Below are 16,214 nucleotides of genomic sequence, written 5' to 3' on the forward strand. Positions count from 1 at the left end.
GAGGATAGAGGCTGCTTTCTTAAGACACCGCCTCTTGTAGATGTCCTCGTTGGAGTGAAGACTGGTGCCCGTGATGTCGCAGACTGAGTTAACAATCCTCTGGAGTTTTTTTCTTGTCCTGAATGTTGACACCTCCATACCAGAGCATGATGCAACCGATCAGAATGCTCTCAACGGTACATAACTTCGGTGGTCTACCAAATCTCCTCAACTTCCTCACAAGCCTTCTTTATGATCCTCGGAAATGTTGGACACTCAGAAATTCGAAGTTCTTGACGCTCTCCACTACTGAGCCCTTGATGAGGACTGATTTGTGTTCTGACTTCCTCCTGGGGTCCACACTTGTCTCCTTGATTTTGCTAATGTTGAGTGTGAAGTTAATGATGGGTTTAATTCATTCATGTGGTATGAGCAGCTGTTGGTGGCGAGGACATGTGGTGATTCCATGCAATATGTTGCAGGATCGTGCCTGTTACAAAACAAATATTTGGCCAGTTTGCTGTCACCTGTCTGAGAGCTTCTTTCTTCCTTCTCAGCTACTCACCTGGCGATCTAGTTTCCTAACAGTATCACCTTGCAATTGTAAATAAATCTTAACTTGCGCTGTGGGCTGAGCACTTCCCACTTTGGCTTCAGACCCAGGAGCATGGTAGGGTAGCTGATTGAACTTGCATTTGAACATATTGAACGGGGTTTTTAGAAAGGGGAGAGGAGAGCTGCTCCAAAGGCCAAGTGTTTATGTTTAACCCCACTCTAGGGCAGAACCAAGGAAGTCCTACATTTGTGGGGGAATCTCCTTTAGATAACATCACCTGATACCCTAGCCTCCAACAGCTGCTCCATACCACATGAACGAATTATTGTCTGATTATAATGCAGGAAGCCATTCAAGCCCACTGCAGTGCAACCCAATCAATCTTATTCCACCCTGTCCTCCAGTCCTGCAACTTATCATCACAATTCCCTGCTTTTGATTGTCTTTTCTTCACTAAGGATTATTTTGATTGGCTAAATAGTCCACTATTGTGTGTTTGGGAGGTGGGAGGAAACCAGACCACCTGGAGGAAACTCAGACAGAGAACTTACAAACTCCACACAGAGAGCAGAGAGGACAGGATTGAACTCACCTCTTTTCCCCATCCCTTCATCAAAATCACATACATAGCTGTGGTTTGACTCTAGCAGTGTAAGTGGGCTATTCAATTTCCCTCTTCCACATTTTCCTCACAGAAGGAATGACTTGGCCCATCGTCCCTCTCACAGAATGATTTCCATTCCCCCACTAGTATTCCTTGTAATTTCAACTAGGGGGCCCTTTACAGTAGCCACTAACCTACTGCCTTTGGCATGTGAGAGGAATGTGGAGCACCAGGTGAAGCCCAGGGAGACCGTGCAAACTCTACACGGACAGTACCCAAGGTCAGGATCAATCCAGTCACCGGAAATGAGTTGCTCCCTACCAGCTGTACCACATGCAGATGATCAGAGGAGTTTAAATTCCACAGTCGCCATCTTGAGATTTAAAATTGTGTCTCTCCCAAGTTAATCCAGGACTCTAGTGCCAAACCAAGACCATCCGCAAATTGGAGGAGCAACACCTCATTTCCCATCACCCTCCATCCAGATGGCATTAACATCAACTCCTCCAGTTTCTGTTAAATCCCCCTCACCTAATTTCTTCACCCCCCTGTCACCTTTCCCCCAGCTCTGTCTGTCTGTCTGTCTGTCTGTCTGTCTGTCTCTCTCTCTCTTTCTTTCTCTTTCTCTCTCTCTCTCTCTCTCTCTCTCTCTCTCTCTCTCTCTCTCTCTCTCTCCCCCTCGCTCTCTCTCTTGCTTTTCCCTCTGTTTCCTTTCACAGAACCAAAATTAATTCTCATCTCTCCTCTTAGCATATCCAATTAATACTTTGTGTTGGTCTGGTCTCCTCCCCCTGCCAGTCTTCAGACTGCATTTTGACGCCTTCCTGTTCTTTGCTTATTCCTTTAAGGCGTCAGGCTTAAAACGTCAGTAATACATCTTTACCTTCTATGGATGCTGCAAGATTGGCTGAGTTCCTCCAGCATTTCTACATATTTTTACTCTAGTCGTGCTTGGTCCCAGTTTTTTTTTGTTTTTTTTTTTAATTTTTTATTTTTCACACCATAAATCACATTAGCCATGATATACACTTTTTCTTTTTCACACATATACAGTGACTTTTTCTCCCCCCCCCTCCCTCCTCCCAAGCCACCCCCCCACCCCCCCTCTCTTGGTCCCAGTTGACAACGGAAGTTTTATCATTAGTTGTAACACAAGGATTTCTTGAAAGAGTTTTGAAAAGCATGAAAATACCTTTGCAATTAATTTTGCCACACAAAATGTTCAACAATGATTATCTCTAGGAGAAAGTATCTGTGGGGGGGGGGGGGTCACAGCACAAACCATGTTTACCTGGCTTGTGCCTCCACAGTTCCTATGACATGTGGAACGGTTTTCTGCTTGTAAATTGGCCCATTTCCTTTGGAGTTCTAAGCAAGAGAGTTCGATGATACAAAAGTAGACTGCAGTTCAAACAGACTTCATTGGCAATCTGGTGCTTTGGGATGTCTGAATTGGGAAGATGCTTTATCAGTACAAGTCTTTCTTTGCTCTTTTTTCCCCCATTGCTTTAACAGAGAGCCGAGGAAATCAAGGTATGCCCGCCGCACAGTGTTACTGCAGCGATAATGATTGGAAATTGTTTTCCGGTCATTGATCTCTAAATTGAATTTCCCCATTCAGAGACTCCACCCGCTGATCCTGGGTCTTCAACCGAGTTACCCTGGATGGGGCTGTGGATGGTGAGAGCTTCCTGGCTGGTTGCATCACTGCCTGATGTGGAGGGGCCAACTCGCAGGACAAGAAAACACTCCAGAGGGTTGTTAACTTGGCCTGTGACATCACGGGTACCAGTCTTCACTCCATCGAGGACATCTACCTGAGGCGGTGTCTTGATAGAGCAGCCTCTATCCTTAAAGATCCCCACCATCCAGGCCATGCCCTCTTCACTCTGCTACCATCAGGAAAAAGGTACAGGAGCCTGATGACAAACACTCAACAGCACAAGGGCAGCTTCTTCCGCCCTCAGATTCCTGAATGATCAGTGAACCACAGACAGTGCCTCACTTTTCGTGCACTATTTTGTTTTTAATTTTGTAAGGTGGTTTATATGAATGTTTGCACTATGACCCTGCCACAAAACAATGAACTTAATGACAATAAATTCTGATTCTGATTCTGACAATCAGGTGGTACATTTTACCTCTGCTCCACGCAGTCAGGCTGGGCAGAAGAGGTGCAAACAAAAAAAAAAAATCTCAGAGCTAACTCCCTTGCTCCTCGCCCACTCGCCAATCGCTTCACAAGGAACCCACGCAGGAGAGGTGTGGAAAATATCGATAAGGAAAAATAAAATTGATAATGAGTTCACTGTGATTAAGAGTCCCCAAGGCAGGAGTGAGACAGCTGTATTGGAAGAGCAGCTCCTGCATCCCTAGTTCAATCCCGACCTCTGTGAGGTAAATCTCTGGGAGATTACTGTGCTGAGCACCTTCTCTCTGTCCGCATCAGTGGCAGGGATCTCCCAGTGGCCAACTTCAATCTTGTGCCCCACTCCCCTGCATGCCTGTCCATGGCCTCATTTACTCTCCCACCAAGACCACCCGTAAATTGGAGGGACAACACTTGATTTTTCCATCTGGGCCCTCTCCAACCAGATGGCATGAATACCGACTTCTCCGGTTTCTGCTAGTCCACTCTCCATTCTCCCTCTCTTCCCCCTCCCCTCTGTCTTCATTCGTCCAGCTCTCCATTCACAGAGCCACCCTCCTCCCCCTGCTTGCTGGTGTACCCTCCCTCCCTTATTACCTCCTGCCTGTGGGACTGCAGCTCTCCCTGCCCCTCAAACCCCCCCCCCCAGCCATTTTGTTTAGGTGGGTTCTGTATCTTTACCTTTACTCTATAAAGGACACTGTTTGACCTGCTGAGTTTCTCCAGCATCCTGCTTTTACCTCAATCCTGCCCTCCAGCTGTCAGTGTGGAGTTTATATATACTTGTGATCACATGGGTTCCCCATTCTCTACTGAATGCTGCAGTTTCCCCCCCCCCCCCCCGACCCCATCCCATTGAATAATATGATACAATATATGGTTTATTGTTACATATAACTAATTCTACAGATGCACCAACATTATTGCTACAACTTATACAGGCCACAAGATACTCAACAGCAAATATATAAATGAAATTATATAAAAGAAACAGAAAAAGAGATAAATATAAATGAATAGATCAATAAATGTTCAGAGTTGTAAGTTAATTGGCCACCATAAATTGTTCTATTGATGTCGGTGCTGCACAATTGCTCATCAAAAGAAGGTGTAAGGTGCTCCTTCCGTCCGATAACCTACAGGGGACCTGTTTAACTTCACAATCAGGGTCACATGAAGCCATGGATTGCAGATGGTGGATGGTTTTTACGAGCAGAAATTCCAATTGGTAACCCTGAATGGATGGCAGGGTTACCCATCCAGTATGGGCACAGCGACTGAAGAAAGCAACAGGAAACCACTTCAGTATTCTTCCCTTGTATAATCAGGAACTCAACATCGACTGTGGCCTCAACTCAAAGATGGAGCTTTCACGGTAGGAGAAGTGGGGAGGCAACAACTACAATTTGGAGGGTCAGAGATCGTGACAGATGGAGAAACATGATTGCCCACGCCGAACAGCAAGGCACCTGAATGAACGAATTAAATTGCTCTGGTATGTAGGTGAGGAATAAGATTGATGAGGGTAGGGTGAGTTGATGGGATTATGGAAAGAATAAAATAGATGAGCCTTGGGTGAATGTAAACATGGATACAATAGTTGTTGTGGAAACGATGAGTTAAGGGGCCTATTTTCTGGAGTGCATCTCTCCCCAAAGTGCATTAAAGGAGGGTAGTTTTTGATCAGTGATGGGACGGGGGTATCAGGGTAGCAGTGAGACAGTGAAATGAGAGATGGGATTCCCCTGGAGGTGGGGGGAGGTCTAGACAGCTGAACCGCTCCCCCGATGGCATCAGCAATTTGAGGTGGACGCAGAATTAGATTTAAAATACCTACAGCCCAGGCGGCGGGTTGTACACCTGTGTGATCAATGAAGACAAAAGGTTTGATCATGCTTGATTTTCAGCCACTCTGATCTCTGAAAGTAGAGAGGTTTCGTTGCAGCTGGTGAAAGGACACCAGGAAGGCCAGGAATGACTCTATAACCACATTTGGCTCTTTGGAGTCAAGTGATGAACAGTAACTGCTTCAATCCTCTGATTTATTATGTCATGTGCACAAACAGATTGGATTACTCTCTCCTGACTCACTGAGAGGTATCCAATGCTCTCTCTGTCCTGATAACATAGACACTGACACCACCAGCCTAAACATGTCCTTTGTGTGCTGCAGATCCTTCTGCTTTTAAAATCTTTTCATCATTAATTTCTGAGATACAGCCCTGCAACAACACCTTGCTGTATCTCCCAAGCTGAAGGGTGTCTCCTGTTGTTGGGCAGTTCCTCGACGCCTCACCTCTCCAGCTCCTTATTCCCTTGTGATCCAGAGAATCATTGCAGTGAGAGTTCATCCATTCTCCACTTGTTTGTTGGCAAGTATCGGTTGGATGGCAATCAGGAACAGGAGACCTCCTTTCAGCTCCAAAAGCAAGTGGTTCTCTGACCTTGTGAGCTGAGTGGCTTGTGAGACAAGTCAGAAAATTGAATGAACCAATGAGCAAGGTCTTGATTTTGGACAGGGGATGAATCAGGAGTCGACGAGGCAGGAACTATTGTACACCCTCAATGGAAATGAGAAAGGTGTGAGTCGATGTGGGTTGAGACCCTAACACTGATGGGAGTGTTGACCTGAAATGTTGCCTTACCCATTTGCCTCCACAGATGCTGCTTTACACGCGGAGTTCTTCCAGCATTCTGTCCTTTGTGAATACAGTAAAACCCCTGGTATCTGGCACCTGTGTTGATTGGTAGATGTCAGCTAAGAGAATTTTCCAATTGCTTGAGATTGCGTGATTTGTGAACTAACTGCTGGGGGTGCCAATTTTAAATTTTTGTATTTTTTAACCTATTTATTTTCCATTGATGGTTGCTTGAATTCTGGATAATGGGGATTTTACCGTATATTTAATCTGTCTTCCCAAGGTTAAGAATTTCAGAGCTTTCTTTGCTTTTTGGATGAAGCAAATTCTCCTCATCTCAGATCCAGCTAGCCTACCCTATATCTTTAGGATGTTCTAGACTTCCTTGCTGTCATAAACATTTTTCCTGCTTCTGATCTTCCCATTCCCAACAGGATTTTATATTTCAACAAAGTCCCTTCACATTCTCCCAAACTCTGGTGAATATTAACCATATCATTCCAATCTCTCTTTGTATGTTAGACCTGTCATCCCAGGAATCAGAGTTCAGATTTATTGTCAGAGTACATACATGACATTGCATACAACCCTGAGATTCTTTTCTCCTGCGGGCCAGGCAGAATGATCATTTACTGGTAGTGCAAAATAAAATTGTACACAACGTACACATGTAAACAAATAAAGAACTGTAAACAGATAACGAATATTAACAAACTGACTATGCAATACAGAGAGAATTTAAAAATCAATAAAATGCACGAGTCCTTAAATGAGTCCCTGATTGAGTTTGATGTTGAGGAGCCTGAGGGTGGAGGGGGAGCAGCTGTTCTTCAATCTGGGGGTGCGAGTCTTGTGGCACCGAGGCCTCTTTCCTGATGGGAGCAGCGAGAACAGAGCGTGTGCTGGGTGGTGCGGATCCTTGATGATTGCTGCTGCTCTCTGATGGCAGCGTTCCCTGTAGACGTTCTCAGTGATGGGGAGGGTTTTGCCTGTGATGTCCTGGGCTGTGTTCAGGACCTTTTGGAGCACTTTGCACTTTAGGGTATTGGTGTCTCCATACCAGACCGTAATGCAGCTGGTCAGCATATTTTCCAACATACATCTGTAGAAATTTGTCAGGGTTTCTGATGTCATACCAAACCTCCGCAAACTCCTGAGAAAGTAGAGACGCTGACATGCTTTCTGCACCATGCCATTGGTGTGTTGGAAAATCCTCCAAGATAGTGAATCCCAAGAACTTAAAATTGTTCACCCTCTGATCCCCCCAATGATCACTGGACTGAACAATCATCGATCTGGTGAACTGCACTCCCTCGCTAGCAAGAACATCCTTCCAACTGCACATGGATCTCAAGGTGTGGTCTCACCAAGAGCTTATACAATTGTAGTAGGGCATCCATCTAATCCTGTTGCCATGGAAGCGAACAGGGCTATTGCTTGCTTAAGCCTTTCACTTGGTGTACAAGGATGCCCAGGTCTTCATTGATTTCTTTCTTTCCTAATTCATCACTGTTCCAGCAATAATCCACCCTCCTGTTTTTGAATAACTCATGTTTATCCAGCACGCCTGCCACACCTTTCCTCGCTCCCTCAACCTGCCCCAATCTCACTGCAGTCTCTCTGCCACCTCCTTACAGCTTACATTCCCACTCAACCTTGTGTCCTCTGCAGACTTGGAGACTTTGCATTTAATTCCCTCGTCTAAATCATTAATATGTAGCTGTGATCCAAGCCCTGAACCTTGTGGCACCCCACCAGGCACTGCCTGCCATTTACTCCTACTCTCTGTTTCCTGTCAGCCAACCCATTCTCCATCCTTGTCAGTACGTTGCCCCCGATCCCATCTGCTTTAATTTTGCACACTGAAGTTTTATGTGAAATCTTTTCAAAAGCCTTTTTTTTGAGAGCAACCAGGCCAGCTGCATTGCAGTGTGGTACAGTTGCTGCAGAGAAATCGATCGAGGACATCTTCAAGAGGTGGTATCTAAAGAAAGCAGCCTCTATCCTCAGGACCCTCACCAGCCAGGCCATGCCCTCTTCACTCTGCTACCATTGGGAAGGAGGTCCAGGAGCCTGAAGACAAACAACCAGTGGCACAAATGTAGCTTCTTCCCCTCCGCCATCAGATTCCTGAATGCACAATGAACGACAGACGCCATCTCACTTTATCTTCTTTTTCCACTATTATTTGAAAAATGTAATTTTAAAAATATTTGCACCAATGAATGCTGCCGTAAAAGAATGAATTTTGTGACATGTTCATAAAAATAAATTGTGATTCTTCCGATTCATTTCCTGGAAGGCAAAGAATAGGAAAATAGTTGTATTCATTGACACCTTGACAAAGAACCCAGGCCTGAAATGTTGGCTACCCTTTAATACCTATGAAAGCTGTGTGACCTGCTGAGTTCCTCAAGCACATTTGTATATTGCATTCGACCCCAGCATCTGCAGACTTTCTTGTTGAACTTGGATGTATTGGTAGTTTCATTTCTGGAAACAGCCAGAATTATTGAATTCCACTTCGTGGTTTTCCATGGTGGAATTTGACTCCTGCTGGTTGCCGGAATAACCCCCCGATCATCATGTGACTGTGTCCTGTAGAATGTGTTCCACTGCAAAGTTCAGCCACTAGTTTCTCCAGCCAGAGGTGAAACTTCAGGATCTGACCATCCGGAATCCTGGCTGTGTGGAATCTAGGTCACTAAATGATTTTTGCCTTGCTCCTTTAAACTCGCCATTGATTTCGACCGACCGAGGCCCTGGTTCCCACCTCTGTCCCACTCACTGGGACCCTGGTCCTTACCTCACTCCACTTTAGCCTTGAAGATTGCTGCTGCTGTCCGATGGTAGTGTTCCCTGTAGATGTTCTCGATGGTGGGGAGGGTTTTGCTTGTGATGTCCTGGGCTGTGTCCACTGCCTACACCCCGAGTGAAATAACATCCAACAATCCAGTAAATCTGCTGGTCCACCACTGTTTGTGAGCATGCCAGATTATACGCTTTAAGATTAGCTAACTAGAAAACTATCATCGACCTCAAGCAGTAATGGCAGGTGTTTACAGTTTGAGCGGTCTGCCTCAGAAGTGGCTGGGCTGGGGTCTAAATTCAGCTATTTGGAAAGGATTCCCCAGGAGTCAGTGCCCTTTTCCTTGTATCCAGTGATCCCTGGCCAAAGATGTCAATTGGCAGCTTTTCAAAATGAAAGTGCTACCCCAATATGGTTGGAACATTACTCAGGATGTAGCTGGTCTATTGAGATGAGGGAGAACCCAGATTTGTACCCAGCATTGTGAGTTGGCTGAACTCTGCCATGTTTACATGTGTATGTGGAGTACAGTTTTTTCCCCCACCACCAATAAGTAGTAATTCTGCCTCGCCCACAGGAAAAAGAAACTCATGGTTGTATATGATATCATGTAGGTACTCTGACAATAAATCTGAAATCTGATGCCTGGACACAAGAAAATGTCTAACTTAGGTGAAAAGGAATATAAGCAGCCATATTCTATCACGACCAGTTGCCTTTTTATTGAAAGTTGTTCACTTGCAAATATCGTATTAGAACAGGAGAAAACTTTGCTGCATTAATCACTCCCAAATCTCCTGTAACTTACCATTGTGGCCATTGAGGTGGGATGCTGGGAAATTTGGGAGTGAGGAAGGGCTCAGGCCTGAAACGTCAGTAATAGCTATGGATGATGCGAGATCTGCTGAGTTCCTCCAGCAATTCTGGAGACCGAGATGCAGTAATAGAGGTTATTTTCAAACAGATCAGTGGACCTCTCAAACTGATACAAAAAATAAAACACAGAACAGTGTGCAGAAGTACAGAGACCACTTGGTGTAGAGTAAAGGAAAATAGTTTTACTCTGTTGAGATTTATTCAGAGGAGTCAATAATTGCAGCAAGAAATCTGTCCTTGAACCTGCTGAAGGATGATCTCACACTGGTGAATCTTCTTCCTGGTGGTAGAGATGTGAAGAGAGTGAGACTGGGGTGGGATGAGTCTTATGCAATATGTTGGCTGCTTTTCCAAACAGGGCAAGGTGCAGACAGTGTCAGTGGAGGGGGGTGAGGGACACGCGCAGGGAGGGGAGCGATGGTCTGAGCCACATTCACAACCCTCTCCAGTTTCTTGTGGTCTTGGTCAGAGTAGTTCCTGCCCATGTAGTGATGCACCCTGACAGGATGCTTTCAATTGTGCACGTGTGAAAGATGCTAGGAGACCTTGCCAATATTCCTCAGGCTTCTGAGGGAGTAGAGGCTCTGCTATATTTTCTTGGCCATTGTATCATCATGTGTGGACGACCAGGAGAGGACATTGGAGATGTTTACCTATAGGAACAATTAGGCAGTGCAGTTAGCCTAACGATTCAGGTTCAAATCCAACACTGCCTGAAATGAGTTGGTATATTCTCTCGTGTCTGTGTGAGTTTCCTCCGGGTGCTTCAGTTCCCTCTCACCCTTCAAAAGAATGTACCAGGGTCGTAGGTTAATTAGGCTATTTGGGCGGCAGGGGCTCGTGGAATGGCCTGCTACCATGCTGTGCATCTAAATTAAATTAGCATGGAGCTGTCCACTGTTTCCATCTCAGCACCATTGATGTGGACAGGGGAGTGATCTCCGCTCCTCCTTCACGAATCTTGGTCTGGCTCACATTGAGGGAGACGCTGTTGTACTGACACCCTTTCACTCTGGACATGGTTGTTCGAGATCAATTGTAGCTTACCCAAAGAGCTATTTTCAAGTGACATATATAGAATGAACTGTGCTGGTTGCAACAGTAAAGTAGCAATGGAATGGGAAAATTGTGGCTGATATTTATTCCCATCAACATCCAGCCACCAGTGTGATCTCCTCCTATTGGCCTTTCAGATGAATTCAGTCACCCCAGCCCAGAACCTGGGACTGTAGATTCAACACCCTCTCACATCAAACAATATGTTCATTTCATGACTGCACTAGCAGAACGAGCCACAGAAAATCAACGTAGACGGCCTGAGTTCTGTTCCTGCATTTGATGAAATCCTCTAACCACAATATTACACACTTGAAATCAAACCTGGAGCCCATGAGGCCAATATCCTGGCAATAAAGCCAGAAAATGAATGTCAGGTTTTGTTTCATTGCAATTGATCATTAGTTGCAAGGTGTCAAGATAAATCATATCTGGCACTAGATAGTGGGCAAGGTACTTGCTTCACTGAGAGGATTGCGACTGGTTTAAGGGTGTCACAGGGAGGTTACGATGCATTTCTGTGTGTATCCTGTCTCAGAGCCTGGCACATTTACACCTGAATGAAAGGGAAACCTATAAAAACACAGAAATGTGAGAAGAACTCAGCAGGTCTCACAGTGTCCATAGAAGGAAAATTACTGATGTTTCAGGGCTGAGTCCTTCCTCATATCTCGAGGAAGGGCTCAGGTCTGAAACAATAATATACTGTGAAATCTGTCCTTGAACCTGCTGAAGGATGATCTCACACTGGTGAATCTTCTTCCTGGTGGTAGAGATGTGAAGAGAGTGAGACTGGGGTGGAATGAGACTTATGCAATATACCGTGATACCGGCAGAGTTCTTCCAGCATTTCTGTGCTTTTACTCCATTTACAGCATCTGCAGTCTTTATTTAGTGTTTTTTCACTCTGAAAGGGAAGACCTGACCTTCTGTAGTACAAATTCTTATCCCTTTAACCATAATACAGAAGACCGAAAACCGAACATTTTTTCCATGGATGTTATGCGCTCACCAAACATAACCCAACGCGACCCACACTCAACTCATGCATGAAAATCCCGTGTCGGTCCACATCGTTAATTAGTGGAACACAAGGGAGTGCTTACTTTATAAAGCGCCACCAGAAAATACAGAGACCAGCACCCCAACGTCCAGCACCGCTGCAACCTCCCCCAACATCCAGCGCCCGATTTCAGTGCTGCCACAACCACCCCCGAAGTCCAGCGCCACCGAAACCACCTCCCATGTCCAGTGCCACCACAACCGCGCTTCTGCAACCACCCTGACATCCAGTAGTGCCGCCACCCTCCCAGGCTAGCACCGCCGCAACCTCCCCCATCCAGTGCGTCTTTGTTTTGTGCGATTCTGTATTGCCATTTTAATTCCATAAAGCGAAATAATCTGAATACTGAAAAGTGTCCAGTCCCAAGGATTTTGGATAATAGGATAGGCACCTGTACCTTCTACAAACTCAACTCATTCCAAAAGAAACATTCAAAACCATCAAAATACCTTTGAAATGTAGTCACGGTGGGAAGTACTGCAGCCAGTTTGTGTACAGGAAGTTCCCACAGAGAGTTATGTGATAATAACTAGATAATGTACTTTACACCTATGACTGTGTGGCTCGTAACAACAATATCATTTACAAATCTGCTGACAATACCACAGTAGTGGGTTGAATAAAGAGGGATGAAGAGTCAAAAACAGGGGGAGATTGAAAACTTGGATGAATAGTGTACTAACAACAACACTCAGAGTCGCCAAAACCAAGGAGCTGATGGTTGACCAGAGGTGTACGATCCAGTGATTATTGGGGAATCAGAGGTGGAGAGGGTTAGCAGATTTAAATTCCTGGGAGATACTATCTCAGAGGATCTTTTATCGTGAACAAAACATGTCAGCGCCTCTACTTCCTCAGGAGTTTGCAGAAGTTTGGTATGACATCAGAAGCCTTAGCCAATTTCTACAGAGGTGTGGTAGAAAGTGTGCTGACTGGCTGCATCACGGTCTGGTATAGTGATATCAATGCCCCTGAGCAGAAATCTTGCAAAAAGTAGTGAATACAGCCCAGGACATCACAGGCAAAAACTCTCCCACCGTTGAGAACATCTACAGGGAACGCTGCCATCGGAGAGCAGCAGCAATGATCAAGGATCCACACCACCCACCTCACGCTCTGTCCTCGCTGCTGCCATCAGGAAAGAGGTCTCGGTGCCACAAGACTCGCACCCCCAGGTTCAGGAACAGCTGCTCGCCCTCCACCATCAGACTCCTCAACCACAAACTCAATCAGGGACTCGTTTAAGGACTCTTACGTACTTTGCACATTATATTGAACATATATTTTTCTTCTTCTGTATTGCGCAGTCAGTTTCGTTCTTTGTTTACATTTCTCTCTTTTGTATATGCATCTTTACTTGAGTACAGTTTTTTTTTTAAATAGAATTCTGCCTGGCCTGCAGGTAAAAGAATCTCAGGGTTGTATGTGATGTCAATGTATGTACTCTGGGATGTTGGATGGGGTATAAATCATGGCAAGGCATCAGCAGGAGTGGGTGTGAAGGGCAGTGATTCCCTCTTTCAAAATAGAGCTGCAGGACTTTAAAAATAACTGAGACAGCAACTCTTCCACATCACAGAGGCCACGCTACTAGAGCCACTCTCTTTCAGCGCAAGACTCTCTGGTTCATATCCGGCCTCTGGCGCTGTCTGCGTGGAACTTTTACGTTCTCCCTGTGACCACGTGAGTGTCCTCCCCAAGTGCTCCAGTTTCCTCCCACACTCTAAACACGTGCTGGCCGGTGGGATAATTACCCTGGACAACAAATGTTTTCAGAAGGTTTGCTTCCTGAAAAAACATTGGGAATTAGATGGACAACTTCAAGTTGAACACTAAGATAATTTTAGATTTGCTGTATCACATAGAAAGTTGTGAAACATCAAATGAACTTTTATTGAATTCAGCACGTTTAATCGGATAATGGTGTTGACACATTGCTGCAGTTCAACTGACCTAAAAAGGTTTTGCCGCTGATTTTCATTTGTACTCAGCATCTGATGGTTCTTGTGTCAGAGTCCAACCATGGTCAGCCAGCATTACTGCTTTTTCATGGTCTCAATGTCCTGGTGAAACCTTTCACTGTGTTCGTCACTGACGGCACCGAGATCAGCCGGGAAGCAGTCCAAGTGTGAAAGCAGAAAATGAATTTTCAATAACATGTTACACTTCATGGTTTTGGAAGCTCAAAGTAGATTTAAAATATGACAGGAAATCACAAAAATAGATTATATCTAAAAAAAGGTACGTGATAGGAAAATCTTTCGGCAATTTTTGTGATCAAGCAGCTCAAAAATCTACACAAAAGGAAGCAAAGCAAAATCCTCCTTGTCCAATGTTATCAGATGGAAATTTTCCCTGGTTGTATTCAGCGGTATCTCGTAGAGGAACCTGGGGAGAATCGAATGGGTTAGTGTAAATGGTGGTTGATCGTCAGTATGGTCTCAATGGGCCAGACAACCCATTTCCATGGATTAGAGATCTAATTCAAAAGATGACCCACCCTGGCAGCCTGATGATGCCTCTTTTCTACCTTTCCTTCAACCCCTCTCAAGTTAAAGATGAGGTCGACAGTAGCTGGGAAAGTGGAGCAACACACAAAGTGCTGGAGAAAGTCAGTGAGTCGAACAGTGACACTGTGGACAGACAATGTTACTCCAGCACTTTGTGCATTGCTCCACTTTCCCAGCTGCTGTCGACCTCTTCTTTGAAATTTAAATATACAGGACAGTAACAGGCCCTATCAGCCCACAAGCCCGTGCCGACCAATTTGCACCCAATTCACCTACAACCCCCAGTATATTTCGAACAGTGGGAGGAAACCAGAACCCCTAGGGAAAACCCAGGCAGACACGGAGAGAACGCGCAAACTCCTTTCAGGCAGCATGGGATTTGAAGCCCGGTCCTGATCGCTGGTGCTGTTTGTGGCAACCGCTACACTAAGTGTACCACCCTTCATTTTGCTGCTTCACTGCAAAGTCTCTGCCAACCCTGAAGTTTTCCTCCTCTCTGTGATACACTCTCTCCCACTGCAGTAAAACACGGATATCTGCTAACTCTGTGTAAGAACTCAAAGCTGAGGAAAGTGCTTTATAGAGCAAAGATAAAGATGCAGAACCAACATTTCAGGCTTGAGTCCTTCATCAAAGTATGAGCAAAATTCAGCAGGCCCCCAAACAAAATGGTGGGGGGGGAAGTCCTCCTTTTAAAATTTTTTTTCACACTGTGAACCATATCAACCAAAATATGTACAAACGTTTCTCATTAAATATACACAGTGGCATTTTCCTCCTTTCCCCCCTTCCCTCCCTCCCCACTTCCCACTCCCCTCCAAAACCAATAAATATTCAACATATACAATACAATAAAACCATAAAACAATGTCTTCACACAATGAAAAATAAACGAAAAATGTGTCATCTATTTTTACACACTGAATCTAGTTGTTTTGTCTTCTTATCATTTTAGGGGGGTGGAGGTCCAAGGCAAACCCTCTCTGTTATGTTCCATGTATGGTTCCCAAATTTGTTCAAATAATGTGACTTGACACAGGCATTGATCAAAATTCAAGGCATTGTGGGGGGGGGTTGATTTAAATTTCCCACAAAGAAAAAAAGAATGAAAAAAAAAACAAATAATGTGACTTTATTTTTTAAATTATATGTTATTTTTTCCAATGGAATACATTTATTCATTTCCATGTACCATTGCTGTACTCTCAGGCTCTCTTCCATTTTCCAAGTTGACATTATACATTTTCTTGCTACTGCTAAGGCTATCATAATGAATCTTTTTTGCGCTTTATCCAATTTGAGGCCTAATTCCTTACTTCTTTTTTTTTTCCTTTTTTTTTCTTTCTTTTTTTTTTTTTTTTACTTCTTATGTTACTTAGAAGAAAGATCTCTGGATTTTTTGGTATTTTTTGTAATTTTATTTGGTATCTGATTTAATTCTTCCCAAAACGTATTCACTTTCATACATGCCCAAGTTGCATGTACTGTTGTTCCCATTTCCTTCTTACAGCGAAAACATCTATCTGATAACGTTGGATCCCATTCTTTTAACTTTTGAGGCGTGATATATAACCTGTGTAACCAATTATACCGTATCGTGTGTAACCTTGTGTTTATTGTATTCTTCATAGTTCCAGAACATAACTTTTCCCATGTTTCATTTTTTATCTTTATGTTTAAATTCTTTTCCCACTTTTGTTTAGGTTTATAATTTATTTCATCATTTTCCTTCTCTTTCAGCTTAATGTACATGTTGGTTATAAATCTTTTAATTATCACTGTGTCTGTAATCACATATTCAAAGCTGCTTCCTTCAGGTAATCTCAGTCAGTTTCCCGATTTATCCTTTAAATAAGCAAACATGATCTGCAAACATTGTACTGTGAGTTATTCCATATTTCTCCTTCAACTGTTCAAATGTTAATAAATATTTCCCAAAAAACAATTTTCTATTCTTTTGTTTCCTTTTCTCT

Source organism: Narcine bancroftii, chromosome 11 (genome assembly GCF_036971445.1).
Source record: "Narcine bancroftii isolate sNarBan1 chromosome 11, sNarBan1.hap1, whole genome shotgun sequence".
NCBI lineage: Eukaryota > Metazoa > Chordata > Chondrichthyes > Torpediniformes > Narcinidae > Narcine > Narcine bancroftii.